Here is an 18,991-nt window from a genome sequence, read left to right on the forward strand (position 1 = left end):
AAAGAGACAGAGACAGTTCAAGATGGATCTCCAAATTCTTTAAACCGGGAGTAGGCTTAGTAGACAACTCAGACTCAAACATGTGACAACCTTTATAAAGAAAGAGGGATGACTTAAAGAATAGAAAAATTGTCCAGAGAGTGGAACTAAGAACTGCGGAGTGTCATCTCTGAGGACATATATGATTAAATCCTGATCAGGGAAATTCCTAATCCAAGGAAATATTTCCCAGACTGGGTTTCAGAACTCTCATGAGATAATGACTTCTACTAGCCTCTCATTGTCCCTTATTGAATGGGAGTGCCTATGAAGATTATTCTATGCTATTTTATCATTTGTTATGGGTATGGGAGAGGCAGATAACTCATTTATCTACTTTCACCAGTTTTCAGATTGAGGAAACTATACTCAAGTAGCTGTGTTTAAGGAATGCAGCTTAAAGCACATATGTAGCTACCCCTAATTTAAATCACAAGATTTTGAACTTAAAGCTGATGCTATAATGGGATGAGTTTTTAGGAATTTGTGATACAATTAGTGAACAATTGTTGTCTAGAGAGCAGACAGAGGTAGCTGGCTCCTAAAATGGCTCCCAGTGATCATTATCCATGCACTTGTATAATCCCCTCCCACCATGTATCAAGTCGATCTGTGTGATCAGTAACACATGCCAGAAGTGATGGTATGCTGCTTTTAAGATGAGATTAAAGGGAATTGAAGGGTTAGTCTTTGGGGATGCATGGTGTTTTGGATTTGAAAATTATTTCTGATTGGGTTTTTAAAAATAATTTCTTATTCTCTCCATCAGATCAGATCAGTCATTCAGTCATGTCCGACTCTTTGCGATCCCATGAATCTCAGCACGCCAGGCCTCCCTGTCCATCACCAACTCCTGGAGTTCACTCAGACTCATGTCCATCGAGTCAGTGATGCCCTCCAGCCATCTCATCCTCTGTCATCCCCTTCTCCTCCTGCCCCCAATCCCTCCCAGTATCAGAGTCTTTTCCAATGAGTCAACTCTTCGCATGAGGTGGCCAAAGTACTGGAGTTTCAGCTTTAGCATCATTCCTTCCAAAGAAATCCCAGGGCTGATCTCCTTCAGAATGGACTGGTTGGATCTCCTTGCAGTCCAAGGGACTCTCAAGAGTTCTCCAACACCGCGGTTCAAGAGCATCAATTCTTTGGTGCTCAGCCTTCTTCACAGTCCAACTCTCACATCCATACATGACCACAGGAAAAACCATAGCCTTGACTAGATGAACCTTTGTTGGCAAAGTAATGTCTCTACTTTTGAATATGCTATCTAGGTTGGTCATAACTTTCCTTCCAAGGAGTAAGCATCTTTTAATTTCATTGCTGCAATCACCATCTGTAGTGATTTTGGAGCCCAGAAAAATAAAGTCTGACAGTGTTTCCACTGTTTTCCCATCAATTTCCCATGAAGTGGTGGGACCGGATGCCATGATCTTCGTTTTCTGAATGTTGAGCTTTAAGCCAACTTTTTCACTCTCCCCTTTCACTTTCATCAAGAGGCTTTTGAGTTCCTCTTCACTTTCTGCCATAAGGGTGGTGTCCTCTGCATATCTGAGGTTATTGATATTTCTCCCGGCAATCTTGATTCCAGCTTGTGTTTCTTCCAGTCCAGCGTTTCTCATAATGTACTCTGCATATAAGTTAAATAAACAGGGTGACAATATACAGCCTTGACATACTCCTTTTCCTATTTGGAACCAGTCTGTTGTTCCATGTCCAGTTCTAACTGTTGCTTCCTGACCTGCATACAAATTTCTCAAGAGGCAGATCAGGTGTTCTAGTATTCCCATCTCTTTCAGAATTTTCCACAGTTTATTGCGATCCACACAGTCAAAGACTTTGGCATAGTCAATAAAGCAGAAATAGATGTTTTTCTGGAACTCTCTTGCTTTTTCCATGATCCAGCGGGTGTTGGCAATTTGATCTCTGGTTCCTCTGCCTTTTCTAAAACCAGCTTGAACATCAGGAAACTCAGTGATGATGAACATCAGAAACTCAGTGACTGCCTCCCATCAGTCACTCAGTGATGTCCAACTCTTTGAAACCCCATGGACTTCAGCCTAACCACAATTAAAATTATTGTAGTCATCCAGATAAGATGTACATTATTATGTACATTATCCAGATAATATGTACATATTCTGTACATTGTAGAGAAGTTCTCAATGTCTTTTTTGCTCTTAGTGCTTTTGAAGGGTCAACTATAAATTGGCACTTACCAAGAGCATTGCCAATGACTGAACAACAAAGGCATTTACCATCTGCCTCTACAGAGATTGAACCTCATGCTGCTATAGCTATTGACCTTCAACAACCCCTGAGGGAGTTCAGGGTGTAGTGAGGTACTTTGTGCTCCAGGGAATCTGATGGGACAGGTCTTTAGATAGTTGGATGTTTTTAGGAATAGATTTTATGATCTCAATCCTTACATTTCCTAATATCTAGAGAAGCACTAAATCCCTTCATGGTGATATCAGGTCCTCATGACTAACAAAAACCTTTTGTAAAATGAGTGCTTTATGGCACTGAACTCCCCCTTCACCAAAACCTTATATTTTGACTTTCCCCCCACTGCCACTTTAGAGCAGTCTCTCAGAGCTATCCGAGATGCTGCCTCCCAGGGTGCAGTCCTCATTTTGCCTCAAATAAAACTTAACTCACAACTCTCAAGTTGTACATCTTTTTTTAGTTGACAATTATGGTGACCACAAAGGGACCCAGAGTAGACTTCCTTCCTTCGACTGGACTCCATGAGGAACTGGAACTTTGGTACCAGCAGTGGCCCCTTGCACGCATCTTCCTTCTTGGGGAGTGCAGACGAATTTGGGTAAGTCTCTCCTGGTTTTCAAATCTCCCATATTGGTTGAGATTCTGAGTTTTATTTGGTGGTGGAGCAGGTTACCTGCCCCCTCCCAGTAGAAAGGATACTGGTGTGTGTTGGGGGTGGGGGGCGGTCAGGTTAAATATTCGGGGCATACCCACTCATGATCTAGACAATGAGTAGGGCTCGGTTGAAAGATACAGAGAAATTCCCACCCAGTCAAAAGATAAAGGGTGAGGGGCTGACTGAAAGATGCCAGAAGAATTGCCCACCCAGTGGAAAGGTACTGGGTAGGAGGGCTCAATTGGGAAAAAAATCAAGGAAAACCCTGGGCTCAGCTGAAAAATGCTGAGGTTGCTCCGTTGTAGGGGATTGAGTGGTCTTGGCCGAGTAGTTAAGTAAGAGGCTGATCTGACAGTTTTCCTCAATTTGATTGCCATTATAGAATTTGTCAGGATAAAAGTGAGGAAAATAAATGAGAGCTTTGCTCTGGAGAAAAGGGAGAAGACGCCTCTTGGCTGGTTTTGATTTTCTCTGGTGACTGAGAAATTTATGGGAGTGGTGGAGGCCTAGTTCCTTATACTGTGCAATGGTCCCATAGGGAAACCCACTCATTAATTAAAATACTTGCATGTTTAGGGGTCACACATAAGAACTGGCCATTCAGCAACCTGAGCAGCCACGGTGGTCTTAGATTGCCAGAGGCAGAACCCAAGACACGTAAGAGGAGCTGAAATGGATCTGGGGTGACTCCTGGAAGAGTTAAGCTCACAAGCAGCGCATGGGCCCACTACACAAGTTCATTAGTGATTTTTATCCCTGACGAATTTAGCTTAAAATGGGAAACAGAATCTCTCGAAAACAGAAACAAAGGGGTGTCAGAAAGCCAGCCTCTGACTAACACTCTAGCCAGATTCGTGTACAGTAAGTATGAAGCTCATACTTGCAGATCAGATCAGATCAGTCGCTCAGTTGTGTCCGACTCTTTGCAACCCCATGAATCGCAGCACGCCAGGCCTCCCTGTCCATCACCAACTCCTAGAGTTCACTCAGACTCACATCCATCGAGTCAGTGATGCCATCCAGCCATCTCATCCTCTGTCATCCCCTTCTCCGATTGCCCTCAATCCCTCCCAGCATCAGAGTCTTTTCCAATGAGTCAACTCTTCGCATGAGGTGGCCAAAGTAGTGGAGTTTCAGCTTTAGCATCATTCCTTCCAAAGAAATCCCAGGGCTGATCTCCTTCAGAATGGACTGGTTGCAAGTACCTAGTTAATTGGAGAAATTATACTGAAAGAGATCTCAACCTAAAATGGCCAAATTGGGGTTCTTTTGATATTCTAAAACTGATATTTTTGCATACACAATTAGAAAAGGCCAGCCATGCTTTGACTGGTATCTAGAAACTTCTAAAACAGGAAATGATAAAGTAACTTCTTCACAGAAAATCAACAAGAAATTGCTTGAAACTATGTCAAAACTAAAAAAAAAGGCTGTTAGCACTGACTTTGCCAGGTTGCAGGTCTAGTCAAACTGGGAAGTCATGTTTGGATTTATGCCATTGGGTTTTTGATTTCTGGTAATCTTTTGGGGGCACTCTTGCCACTTGGCTTTTGATTTCTGAGCATCTTTTGTTTCCTTTGGAGTGTGACTCCTGGCTGGTGAAGTTCTAGTTCAGATTGGTTTTGTTGAATTGGTTTGAGTGCACAGACATCTGGTACAAACTGCTGGAGCTAATATGGGAATTGCTCACTGTAAAGTTACACACTTCACCTGGGAACCCCTTGGGTGGGGGAAAACTTTTTTTTTTTTTGGACTAGTGAATCTATAGCTATGATCCAATGACAAGAAAAATGGCCTAAAAGTGTTATATCTTTATTGACATAGGATAAGAAAATGGACCGAAGTTCCCCTTCATCCAGGACTTCCTCCTGTAATCAACAGACTGGAACTGATCAAACTAAGACCCCTACTTCCCCAGAGGGACAATCTCTGCTGGGACCAATCTGCCCTTGTTATCAGGGCCAAGTTGAGCACTATCTGGTCTAAATTTTGGCTATAAAACTATGGTCACACACACACAAAGAAAATATGATTTTTGACAATGTGGTCACAATATTCTTTAGACTCCAGAAGAAGCTTGAAGGAAAAAAAAAAAGTTATCTGTTTAAGAATTCTTGTCCTGAGAAAATAAGTCCTCTTATACCTTTAGACCAGAGCTCTCTGGATCACTTATCTAGACCATCTCTAATTCCTGAAACCAAAAGGGGGAAAAAGGGGAACAAAGCCTTTTAAAATCTTATTCCAACCATTTTTTATTCATAACTAAGTTTGTAAAGCAAAGCTATAGAATCTCTTCTATTTGAATATATGTATGTCTCAGTGTGTGTCTTTGTTTTTTTGATAATATTGCTGATTGCTGAGATCAGTTTGTAAATAAGCTGTAATCCAATTGGCTTTAAAAAAAAAGTAAGCCCTTAAAAATCAAATAATTCTAAATACAAGAGAAATTAATGTAAACGAATTTCAGGTTCATGTGAACTCGGAAATAGTCAATATCTGATATTAATGTTTGTTGATCTAAATAATGTAGACATGTCTAAGAGTAATTAACGTTAAGCAGAATATTTTCATTGTACCTAGGTTTAATATTAGTTAAATATTACTATATCTGGTACAAGTTTGTCAGTAAGGAAATTACCTCGAGTGAAGAAACTTCTAAAAATGTAAATGAGATGAGTCTTTAGATAGATTCTATTAAAAATAATTATGCTCTTTAGGACTATGTGTCTAAAATAGTCTCTCCAGATTGGGGTAACTTGAACTTCTAAGGGTTGTGCTAAACTAAGTGTTGGAAGTCTATTGGATGGCTATGTCATTTCCAAATAAAATAAGATTTTGAAACATTTACTACTAAACACTAATTTCCTCTTATGGAGAAACAAAAGAGATCTGGGATTAAAAATAAATGATATTTGGTGCCATCCTAAAATGTTTTCTCTAAGAAAACAAAGGTTTTAGAAATTATCACTGGTATTTCAGATCAGATCAGTCACTCAGTCGTGTCCGACTCTTTGTGACCTCATGAATTGCAGCACGCCAGGACTCCCTGTCCATCACCAACTCCAGGAGTTCACTCAGACTCACGCCCATCGAGTCAGTGATGCCATCCAGCCATCTCATCCTCTGTTGTCCCCTTCTCCTCCTGCCCACAATCCCTCCCAGCATCAGAGTCTTTTCCAATGAGTCAACTCTTCACATGAGGTGGCCAAAGTACCGGAGTTTCAGCTTTAGCATCATTCCTTCCAAAGAACACCCAGGGCTGATCTCCTTCATAATGGACTGGTTGGATCTCCTTGCAGTCCAAGGAACTCTCAAGAGTCTTCTCCAACACCACAGTTCAAAAGCATCAGTTCTTCGGCGCTCAGCCTTCTTCACAGTCCAACTCTCACATCCATACATGACCACAGGAAAAACCATATCCTTGACTAGATGAACCTTTGTTGGCAAAGTAATGTCTCTGCTTTTGAATATGCTATCTAGGTTGGTCATAACTTTCCTTCCAAGGAGTAATAAAATTCTAATATAAAAGTCATTTATTGGTTGCTTAAGGGAAGTAGGAAGTGTGTTTTCAGTGAAGAAGGTTTGAGGAATGGAATTGCATTTTGTGAAGGGAAAAGGAAGTAAGCCTGAATTACAGGTGGCTTTTTAGGATGGAAAACACAGTAATGGGTACAGAAAGTGACAAGATTTGTGAAAAGTGAACCATGAGGAAAGAGTTTTGTATTTGATTAGGACTAAGGTGGTGCAGAGGTTAAAGTGTCTACCTGCAATGTGGGACACCAGGGTTCGATCCCTGGTTCGGGAAGATCCCCTGGAGAAGGAAATGGCAACCCACTCCAGTATTCTTGCCTGGAGAATCCCATGGACAGAGGAGCTTGGTGGGCTACAGCCCATGGGTCTCAAAGAGTTGGACACGACTGAGCGACTTCACTTTCACTTTATTTCAAGTTTAAAATAGAGTTAATCAAGTTTACCTTTTAAGTAAAGTAAGCTGGTGCAAAAACTTGAATTTAGATTTTCTCTCTAAGAGAACACCTGTTCTTCAAATATTGAATGCCTTTGATAATAGATTTAAGTTTCTCTTAAATGAGCTGTTCTGAAATCATTTATTGCTACTTTGGCTAACTGAATAGCTATTGTTTCACAATGACCTATGATCCTACCTGACTGAGTATTCTAAACCTTTTTGATTTTGTTGACAAAGCTTTCTAAATCATTCTAATGAAGAAGATTTCTAGCTAACTTTGAGATGCTTCAGAGAACCCCTGAAAGATCCCAAAGAGAGATATTATACTAATTACATTCATTTTGTTTACAGAATTACATGGGGAATATTCTCAAGTGAGTATAAGTCTCAGGTTATATTGTATGGTAAATGTTACTAATATAGATATCCTAGAAACTGTATGGAGTTCCTAAAATTGATATGTTTGGGTAAGATGTTTTCCTGGAACTCTCTTGCTTTTTTGATGATCTAATGGCTGTTGACAATTTGATCTCTGGTTCCTCTGCCTTTTATAAATCCAGCTTGAACATCTGGAAGTTCAGAGATCATGTACTATTGAAGCCTGACTTTAAGAATTTTGAGCATTACTTTCCTAGTGTGTGAGATGAGTGCATTTATGCAGTAGTTTGAGCATTCTTTAGCATTGCCTTTTTTTGGGATTGGGATGAAAACTTACCTCTTCCAGTCCTATGGCCACAGCTAAGTTTTCCAAATTTGCTGGCATATTGAGTGCAGCACTTTCAAAGTGTCATCTTTTAGGATTTGAAATAGCTCCACTGGAATTCCATCACCTCCACTAGCTTTGTTCATAGCGATGCATCCTAAGGCCCACTTGACTTCCCATTCCAGGATGTCTGGCTCTAGGTGAGTGATCACACCATTGTGATTATCTTGGTCGTGAAGATTTTTTTGTACAGTTCTTCTGTTCATTCTTGCGACCTCTTCTTAATATCTTCTGCTTTTGTTAGGCCCATAGCATTTCTGTCCTTTATTGAGCCCATGTTTGCATGAAATATTCCCTTCAGATCAGATCAGATCAGTCGCTCAGTCATGTCCGACTCTTTGTGACCCCATGAATCACAGCACGCCAGGCCTCCCTGTCCATCACAAACTCCTGGAGTTCACTCAGACTCACATCCATCGAGTCAGTGATGCCATCCCCCCATCTCATCCTCTGTCGTCCCCTTCTTCTTTTGCCCCCAATCCCTCCCAGCGTCAGAGTTTTTTCCAATGAGTCAACTCTTCGCATGAGGTGGGCAAAGTATGGGAGTTTCAGCTTTAGCATCATTCCTTCCAAAGAAATCCCTGGGCTGATCTCCTTCAAATGGACTGGTTGGTTCTCCTTGCAGTTCAAGGGACTCTCAAGAGTCTTCTCCAACACCACAGTTCAAAAGCATCAAAAATGAAACATAGCCCATAGACCAAAAAAGGCTAATGGGATAAACACTGAAATGACAACAGTTCAGTTCAGTTGCTCAGTAGTGTCCAACTCCTTGCAACCCCAAGGACTGCAGCACACCAGGCTTCCCTGACTATCGCCAACTACCAGAGCTTACTCAAACTCATGTCCATCAATTCGGTGGTGCCATCCAACCATCTCATCCTCTCTTGCCCCCTTCTCCTCCTGCCTTCAATCTTTCCCAGCATCAGGGTCTTTTCAAAGGAGTCAGCTCGTCATATCAGGTGGCCAAAGTATTGGAGTTTCAGCTTCAGCATCAGACCTTTCAGTGAATATTCAGGACTGATTTCCTTTAGGATGGACTGGTTGGATCTCCTTGCAGTCCAAGGGACTCTCAAGAGTCTTCTCCAACACCATAGTTCAAAAGCATCAGTTCTTTGGTGCTCAGCTTTCTTTATAGTCCAACTCTCACATCCATACATGACTACTGGAAAAACCATAGCTTTGACTAGATGGACCATTGTTGGCAAAGTAATGTCTCTGCTTTTTAATATGCTGTCTAGGTTAGTCATAGCTTTTCTTCCAAGGAACAAGTGTCTTTTAATTTCATGGTTGCAGTCACCATCTGCAGTGATTTTGGAACCCAAGAAAATAAAGTCTCTCACTGTTTCCATTGTTTCCCCATCTATTTGCGAGGAAATGATGGGACCAGATGCCATGATCTTAGTTTTCTGAATGTTGAGTTTTAAGCCAACTTTTTCACTCTCCTCTTTCACTTTCATCAAGAGGTTCTTTAGTTCTTCGCTTTCTGTCAAAAGGGTGGTGTCATCTGCATATCTGAGGTTTTTGATATTTCTCCAGGCAATCTTGATTCCAGCTTGTGCTTCATCCAGCCCGGCATTTTGCATGATGTACTCTTCACTATGTTAAGTAAGCAGATGACAATATACAGCCTTGATGTACTCCTTTCCCAATTTGGAACCAGTCTTGTTCCATGTTCAGTTCTAACTGTTGCTTCTTGATCTGCATATGGATTTCTCAGGAGACAGGTAAGGTGGCCTGGTATTCCCATCTCTTTAGTATCTCTAATTTTCTTGAAGAGATCTCTAGTCTTTCCCATTCTATTATTTGCCTCTATTTCTTTGCACTGATCATTGAGGAAGGCTTTCTTATCTCTCCTTGCTATTCCTTGGAACTCTGCATTCATATGTTTATATCTTTCCTTTTCTCCTTTGCTTTTTGCTTCTCTTTTTTTCACAGCTATTAATAAGGCCTCCTCAGACAGCCATGTTGCTTTTTTGCATTTCTTTTTCTTGGTGATGGTCTTGATCCCTATCTCCTGTACAATGTCACAAACCTTTGTCCATATTTCTTCAGGCACTCTGTCTATCAGATATAATCCTTTGAATCTATTTTTTACTTCCACTGTATAATCCTAAGGGATTTGATTTAGGTCATACCAGAATGGTCTAGTGGTTTTCCATTCTTTCTTCAATTTAAGTCTGAATTTGGCAATAAGGAGTTCATGATCTGAGCCACAGTAAGCTCCCTGTCTTGTTTTTGCTGACTGTACAGAGCTTCTCCATTTTTGGCTACAAAGAATATAATCAATGCGAAATTGGTATTGACCATCTGGTGATGTCCATGTGTAGAGTCTTCTCTTGTGTTGTTGGAAGAAGGTGTTTGCTATGACCAGTGGATTCCCTTAGCAAAACTGTATGAGCATTTGCCCTGCTTCATTCTGTACTCCAAGGCCCAATTTGCCTGTTACTCCTGGTGTTTCTTGACTTCCTACTTTTGCATTCCAGTCCCCTACAATGAAAAGGACATCTTTTTGGGTGTTAGTTCTAGAAGGTCTTGTAGGTCTCCATAGAACCATTCAACTTCAGCTTCTTCTGCATTACTGGTCAGGACATAGACTTGGATTACTGTGATATTGAATGGTTTGCCTTGGAAACTAACAGAGACCATTCTGTCATTTTTGAGATTCCATGCAAGTACTGCACGGACTCTTTTGTTGACTATGATGACTACTCCATTTCTTCTAAGGGATTCTTGCCCACAGTAATAGATATAAGGGTTATCTGAGTTAAATTCATCCATTCCAGTCCATTTTAATTCTAATTCCTAAAATGTCGATCTCCATCCACTCTTGCCATCTTCTGTTTGACCACTTCCAATTTGCCATGATTGATGGACCTAACATTCCAGGTTCCTACGCAGTATTGCTCTTTATAGCATCAGACTTTACTTCCATCACCAGTCATATCCATAACTGGGTTTTATTTTTGCTTTGGCTCCATCTCTTCAGTCTTTCTGGAGTTATAGCTCCACTGATCTCCAGTAGCATATTGGGCACCTACTGACCTGGGGAGTTCATCTTTCTGTGTTCTATATTTTTGCCTTTTCATACTGTTCATGGGGTTCTCAAGGCAAGAATACTGAAGTGGTTTGCCATTCCCTTCTCCAGTGGACCACATTTTGTTAGAACTCTCCACCACAATCCATCCATTTTGGGTGGCCCTACACAACATATCTCATATTTTCACTGAGTTAAACAAGGCTGTGGTCCATGTGATCAGATTGCTTAGTTTTCTGTTATTCTAGTTTTCATTCTTTCTGCCCTCTGGTGGAGAAGGATAAGAGGGTTATGGAAGCTTCTTGATGGACATCTGGTCCCATCACTTCATGCCAAATAGATGGGGAAACAGTGGAAACAGTGACATACTTTATTTTGGGGGGCACGAAAGTAACAGCAGATGCTGACTGCAGCCATGAAATTAAAAGATGCTTACTCTTTGGAAGAAAAGTTACGATCACTCTAGACAGCATATTAAAAAGCAGAAACATTACTTGGCCAACAAAGGTCTGTCTAGCCAAACTATTGTTTTTTCAGTAGTCATGTATGTATGTGAGAGTTGGACTATAAGCTGAGCACTGAAGAATTGATACTTTTGAGCTGTGGTGCTGGAGAAGACTCTTGAGAGTCCCTTGGACTGCAAAGAGATCCAACTAGTCCAATACTTTGGCCACCTGATGCAAAGAATTGACTCACTTGAAAAGACTCTGATGCTGGGAAACATTAAAGGCAGGAGGAGAAGGGGATGACAGAGGATGAGATTGTTGGATGGCATCACTGACTCAGTGGACATGAGTTTGAGTAAACTCTGAGAGTTGGTGATATACAGGGAGGCCTGTTGTGCTGCAGTTCATGGCGTCACAAAGAGTTTGACATGACTGAGTGTGTGAACTGAAATGAAATGAGAAAGGAGGAATTTTTTTTAGATATGTTTTTTTTTAGATATGTTAGCAAAATCTGTGATAAGACTTTGGCATGACTTTCCTAGCCCTGAAAGTTTTTATTTTAAAAGTTCAGTCTGAAGTCAAGTCTGAAGACTCGATAAAAGTCTCAGCAAAGCTAAAATGTCTATGATCAATTATGGTTATATAAATCATTAGGCCAAGTTTATTGAGACCAGACCTATATTACAAGCAGATCTTAATTTGATTATATTTGGTAAAAATGACGGTGATTTTAAGGAGAAAGAGATGTTTCAATGAATGTTAAATCCCTGTTTATTAATGGAGGTCAGTATCTACTAACACTCATTTCCTGAATAGTTCTTTGCTATTAGGATTGCTGCTGCTGCTGCTGCTGCTAAGTCGCTTCCGTCGTGTCTGACTCTGTGGGAGCCCATAGATGGCAGCCCACCAGGCTCCCCCATCCCTGGTATTCTCCAGGCAAGAATACTGGAGTGGGTTGACATTTCCTTCTCTAATGCATGAAAGTGAAAAGTGAAAGTGAAGTCCCTCAGTCACGTCCGACTCTTAGCGACCCCATGGACTTCAGCCTACCAGGCTCCTCCATCCATGGGATTTTCCAGTCAAGAGTACTGGAGCGGGTTGCCAGTACTCAGTACATGGAGAACAGCGGGTTCTCTGTGCTGTTAGGGTATATTATGGTAAAATTTAATTTAATTATTAAAGGACACTGTAGGGTTGTTTCTGAAACTTATCTCAGTAATCTGTCTTTGGTTGAAGATCAGATGCCTCACACACAACCAAGACTGGAAGAAGACATAATTTAATGAACTGTCTCCAAGCTGGGTGGAAGGACCTTTCTATCAGGTACTCTTAACTAGCTCATGCCTAGTGAAATTGAAGGTAAATTGACTCTTGGATTAACTCACACTTCCAAAGGCCCCTAAGCTGGACTGGTCTATAGAGAGGCCTACTGACCTAAAACTCATCTTAAAACAATGCTCAAACACAGGAAACTACACCAGGATGAGAAGAAGATGACAAATATATGGCAAAACCAATACAATATTGTAAATTTAAAAAATAAATAAAATTAAACAAACAAAAAAAAGAAGAAGTAGACATCTTGCCGAAGATGCTGATTTGATTTGTATGATCATTTATGTTCTTGATTCCATGGACCTATGCCTATCAGTCGGAGAAGGCAATGGCACCCCACTCCAGTACTCTTGCCTGGAAAATCCCATGGACTGAGGAGCCGGGTAGGCTGCAGTCCATGGGGTCTCTAGGATTCGGACACGACTGAGCGACTTCACTTTCACGGACTGGAGAAGGAAATGGCAACCCACTCCAGTGTTCTTGCCTGGAGAATCCCAGGGACCAGGGAGCCTGGTGGGCTGCCGTCTATGGTGTTGCACAGAGTCAGACACGACTGAAGTGACTTAGCATAGCATAGCATGCCTATCAATCAAATGTTTTCTATCATAGACACAATTCTATGCTAGTTTAAAACTCAATCCAATTGTTTAGTTATGGCCGATTACCTGTGTCTAGTACTTTTGGGTAACCTTGGTGGATTTCTGTTCTCTAGGGCTCTGATTGGATACCCCCTAGGAAACTTATTTTAGAAGAGTGTTCACTCCTGTTCTATCTTCATGATATTACTAGATGGGATCCTCTCACCTGGCCAATTAATAATACCTGGTCTGATGCTGGCCATAGATTTAAGTTTTATCTTAGGGTCATTCAAACTCACTCAGAGTGATGAGCTAAGTCTCAATTTAAAAAAAAAAAAAAAATTAAAAGGAAAAATCTATTAAAAGGAAAAATCCCACAATTATGGGGTGGATCTACATGTTTAACACCAGGCTATGGGCATTTAAATTTAAAAGCTCCTTTATGTTGGGAAGGGTTCAGTTCAGTTCAGTTCAGTTGCTCAGTAGTGTCCGACTCTTAGCGACCCCATGGATTGCAGCCCACCAGGCTCCTCTGTCCATGTGATGTTCCAGGCAAGAGTACTGGAGTGGGGTGCCATTGCCTTCTCCAAATTCTGTGCTAAGGATTATATAACAACAATGTATCCTGCATAAGGACAGTTTCTCCTTCTTGAAAATCTTCTGACTAATTCTAATATCTTTGAATGTATATTATGGGAGTGGGTCAGGTAACCAGGATGGTAGATTCACTCACCTAGAGCCAGACATGCTGGAATGTGAAGTCAAGTGGGCCTTAGAAAGCATCACGAAGAACAAAGCTAGTGGAGGTTATGGAATTCCAGTGGAGCTATTTCAAATCTTAAAATATGATGTTGTTAAAGTGCTGCACTCAATATGCCAGTAAATTTGGAAAACTCAGCAGTGGCCACAAGACTGCAAAAAATCAGTTTTCATTCCAATCCCAAAGAAAGGCAATGCCAAAGAATGCTCAAACTACTGCACAAATGCGCTCATCTCACATGCTAGTAAAATAATGCTCAAAATTCTCCAAGCCAGGCTTCAACAGTGCATGAACCATGAACTTCCAGATGTTCAAGCTGGTTTTAGAAAAGGCAGAGGAGATCAAATTGCTAACATCCATTGGATCATCACAAAATCAAGAGGATTCCAGAAAAACATCTATTTCTGCTTTATTGAATATGCAAAGCCTTTAACTGTGTGGATCACAAGAAACTGTGGAAAATTCTTAAAGTGATGGGAATGCCAGACCACCTGACCTGCCTCTTGAGAAATCTGTAAGCAGGTCAGGAAGCAACAGTTAGAAGTGGACATGGAACAACAGACCAGTTCCAAATAGAGAAAGAGGATATCACGTTTGTATATTATCACTCTGCTTCTTTAACTTACATGCAGAGTACATCAAAAGAAACGCTGGACTGGAGGAAGCACAAGCTGGATCAAGATTGCCGGGAAAAATATCAATAATCTCAGATATGTAGATAACGCCACCCTTTTGGCAGAAGGTGAAGAAGAACTACAGGTCCTCTTGACAAAAGTGAAAGAGGAGAGTGAAAAAGTTGGCTTAAAGCTCCACATTGAGAACACCAAGATCATGGCATCTGGTCCTATCACTTCATGGCAAATTGATGGGGAAACAGAGGAAACAGTGACAGACTTTATTTTGAGAGGTTCCAAAGTCACTGTAGATGGTGACTGCAGACATGAAATTAAAAGACACTTGCTCCTTGGAAGAAAAGTTATGACCAACCTAGATAGCATATTCAAAGCAGAGGGCTTACATTGCCAACAAAGTTTCATATAGTCAAAGCTATGGTTTTTCCAGTAGTCCTATATGGATGTGAGAGTTGGACTATAAAGAAAGCTGAGCACCAAAGAACTGATGTTTTTGAACTGTGGTGTTGGAGAAGACTCTTGAGAGTCCTTGAACTGCAAGGAGATCCAACCATTCCATCATAAAGGAAATCAGTCCTGAGTATTAATTGGAAGGACTGATCCTGAAGCTGAAATTCCAGTACTTTGGCCACCGGATACAATGAACTGACTCATTGGAAAAGACCCTGATGCAGAGAAAGATTGAAAGTGGAAGAAGAAGGGGACAACAGAAGATGAAATGGTTAGATGACATCACCAACTCAATAGACACTAGTTTGAGTAAATTCTGGGAGTTGGTGATAGACAGGGAGGCCTGGCGTGCTGCAGTCCATGGGGTCGCAAAGAGTTGGATTGCACTGAATGACTGAACTGAACTCTACTGAATCCTGACATTTTAGAATTTATATTACTGGAATGAGTCTGTTAATTGATCAGGTTTAATCCTGTTATCTTAAAATATAAATTGCGGGAATGGGTCTGGTAAAATTTTTACAATGTTGAGACATTCTTTTGATTTATTGTAATAACTAATTTAAAAAGTATATAGCTCCCTTGCTAAAGACTAGTGAGGGGGGCACTCTCCATTCCCCTTCGGATGTCTATGTCAGAAGCTTTCTCTGTCCCTTTTTCACTTTAACAAAACTCTGCTACACAAAATCTCTTGAGTTATCAAACCTTGTTCCTGGTCCCTAAACTAAATCTTCTTCAGAGATCACGAATCCGACATGGTTCACTGTTAGCTATTATTTAGTTCAGTTCAGTTCAGTCACGCAGTCACGTCCAACTCTTTGCAACCGCATGAACTGCAGCACGCCAGGCCTCCCTGTCCATCACCAACACCTGGAGTCCACCCAAACCCATGTCCATCGAGTCAGTGATGCCATCCAACCATCTCATCCTCTGTCGTCCCCTTCTCCTCCTGCCCCCAATCTTTCCCAGCATCAGGGTCTTTTCAAATGAGTCAGTTCTATGCATCAGGTGGCCAAAGTATTGGAATTTCAGCTTCAGCATCAGTCCTTCCAATGAACACCCAGGACTGATCTCCTGTAGGATGGACTCATTGTATCTCCTTGCAGTCCAAGGGACTCTAAAGAGTCTTCTCCAATACCACAGTTCAAAAGCATGAATTCATCACCACTCAGCGTTCTTTATAGTCCAACTGTCACATCCATACCCGACCACTGGAAAAACCATAGCCTTGACTAGATGGACCTTTGCTGGCAAAGTAATATCTCTGCTTTTTAATATGCTGTCGAGGTTGGTCATAGCTTTCCTTCGAAAGAGTTAAAGTGTCAAAGCATCACTACGAACAAAGCTAGTGGAGGTGATGGAATTCCAGTTAAGCTATTTCAAATCATGAAAGATGATGCTGTGAAAGTGCTGCACTCAATATGCCAGCAAATTTAGAAAACTCAGCAGTGGCCACAGGACTGGAAAAGGTCAGTTTTCATTCCAATCCCAAAGAAAGGCAATGCCAAAGAATGCTTAAACTACTGCACAATTGCACTCATCTCACACGCTAGTAAAATAATGCTCAAAATTCTCAAAGCCAGGCTTCAGCAATACGTGAACTTCCAGTTGTTCAAGCTGGTTTTAGAAAAGGCAGAGGAACCAGAGACCAAATTGCCAACATCTGATGGATCATTGAAAAAGCAAGAGAGTTCCAGAAAAACATCTATTTCTGCGTTATTGACTATGCCAAAGCCTTTGGCTGTGTGGATCACAATAAACTGTGGAAAATTCTGAAAGAGATGGGAATACCAGATCACCTGACCTGCCTCTTGAGAAATTTGTAGGCAGGTCAGGAAGCAATAGTTAGAACTGGACACGGAAAACAGACTGGTTCCAAACAACAGACTGGTTCCAAATAGGAAAAGGAGTACGTCCAGGCTGTATATTGTCACCCTGGTTATTTAACTTATATGCAGAGTACATCATGAGAAATGCTGGGCTGGAAGAAGCAGAAGCTGGAATCAAGATTGCTGGGAGAAATATCAATAACCTCAGATATGCAGAGGACACCACCCTTATGGCAGAAAGTGAAGAGGAACGAAAACTCCTCTTGATGAAGGTGAAAGAGGTGATTGAAAAAGTGGGCTTAAAACTCAACATTCAGAAAACGAAGATCATGGCATCTGGTCCCAAAACTTCATGTGAAATAGAAGGGAAAACAGTGGAAACAGTGTCAGACTTTATTCTTTGGGGCTCCAAAATCACGGCAGATGGTGACTGCAACCATGAAATTAAAAGACACTCCTTGGAAGAAAAGTTATGACCAATCTAGATAGCATATTCAAAAGCAGAGACATTACTTTGCCAACAAACGTCCATCTAGTCAAGGCTATGGTTTTTCTAGTGGTCATGCATGGATGTGAGAATTGGACTATGAAGAAAGCTGAGCGCCAAAGAATTGACGCTTTTGAACTGTGGTGTTGGAGAAGACTCTTGAGAGTCCCTTGGACTGCAAGGAGTTCCAACCAGTCCATTCTGAAGGAGATCAGCCCTGGGATTTCTTTGGAAGGAAGGATGCTAAAGCTGAAACTCCAGTACTTTGGCCACCTCATGCGAAGAAATGACTTATTGGAAAAGTCTCTGACATTGGGAGGGATTAGGGACAGGAGAACAAGGGGACGACAGAGGATGAGATGGCTGGATGGCATCAGTGACTCGATGGGCGTGAGTCTGAGTGAACTCCGGGAGTTGGTGATGGACAGGGAGGCCTGGCGTGCTGTGATTCATGGGATCAAAGAGTCGGACACGACTGAGCGACTGAACTGAACTGAACTAAATGTCATGACTGCAATCACCATCTACAGTGATTTTGGAGCCCAGAAAAATAAAGTCAGCCACTGTTTCCACTCTTTCCCTATCTATTTGTCATGAAGTGATGGGACCAGATGCCATGATCTTAGTTTTCTGAGTGTTGAGCTTTAAGCCAACTTTTTCACTCTCCACTTTTATTTTCATCAAGAGACTTTTTAGTTCCTCTTAACTTTTTTGCCATAAGGGAGGTGTCATCTGCATATCTGAGGTTATTGATATTTCTCCCAGCAATCTTGATTCCAGCTTGTGCTTCATCCAGCCCAGCGTTTCTCATGATGTACTCTGCATATGTGTTAAATAAGCAAGGTGATAATATACAGCCTTGATATACTCCTTTTCCTGTTTGGAATAAGTCTGTTGTCCCATGTCCAGTTCTAACTTATGCCTCCTGATCTGCATACAGATTTCTCAAGAGGCAGGTCAGGTGGTCTGGTATTCCCATCTCTTTCAGAATTTTCCACAGTTTATTGTGATCCACACAGTCAAGGCTTTGGCATAGTTAATAAAGCAGAAATAGATGTTTTTCTGGAACTGTCTTGCTTTTTCGATGATCCAATGGATGTTGGCAATTTGGTCTCTGGTTCCTCTGCCTTTTCTAAAACCAGCTTGAGCATCTGAAAGTTCATGGTTCATGTATTGCTGAAGCCTGGCTTGGATAATTTTGAGCATTACTTGACTAGCGTGTGAGATGAGCGCAATTGTGCGGTAGTTTGAGCATTCTTTGGCATTACCTTTCTTTAGGATTTTTTTTTTTTTTTTGCGGGGGGGGATCTTTTGGGATTGGATCCTAATAATTGCTATTATTATGTGCAGTATTTTACAAGGAAATAGTAAAATCCATCTCTGTTGTCCTTCACTAAAAGGAATATAGTTGAGCTCTTTCTTTAATTTTAACCTTGTTATATCAGATACTACATGAACTCAGCTGGAACTCTTACTGCCTTGCGAACTTGAATAAAACATATATAAACACACTCTGTGGCTGCATCAGGGTATTAAAAGGAGAGATTAAAAGAAGAGGCAGGGAGATTCAAAATGTGGTGATATAAGACACAATAGAAAGGAGGAAGGAATAAAATAATTAATAAAGTTAAAAGAACAGACAACTAAGGCTCATGTAGAGGCCTGCTAAAACTATGGTACCTTGGGAGCTGATTTTTAAGAAATACAATTTAGAAGAAGTGACTTACAGTACAAAATAAAAATTTTATTTCCTTTCCTCCCTCAAACTTGTCAAAACCTATGCACCAGTTTTC

This window comes from Bos indicus x Bos taurus, chromosome 26, assembly GCF_003369695.1.
Source record: "Bos indicus x Bos taurus breed Angus x Brahman F1 hybrid chromosome 26, Bos_hybrid_MaternalHap_v2.0, whole genome shotgun sequence".
NCBI lineage: Eukaryota > Metazoa > Chordata > Mammalia > Artiodactyla > Bovidae > Bos > Bos indicus x Bos taurus.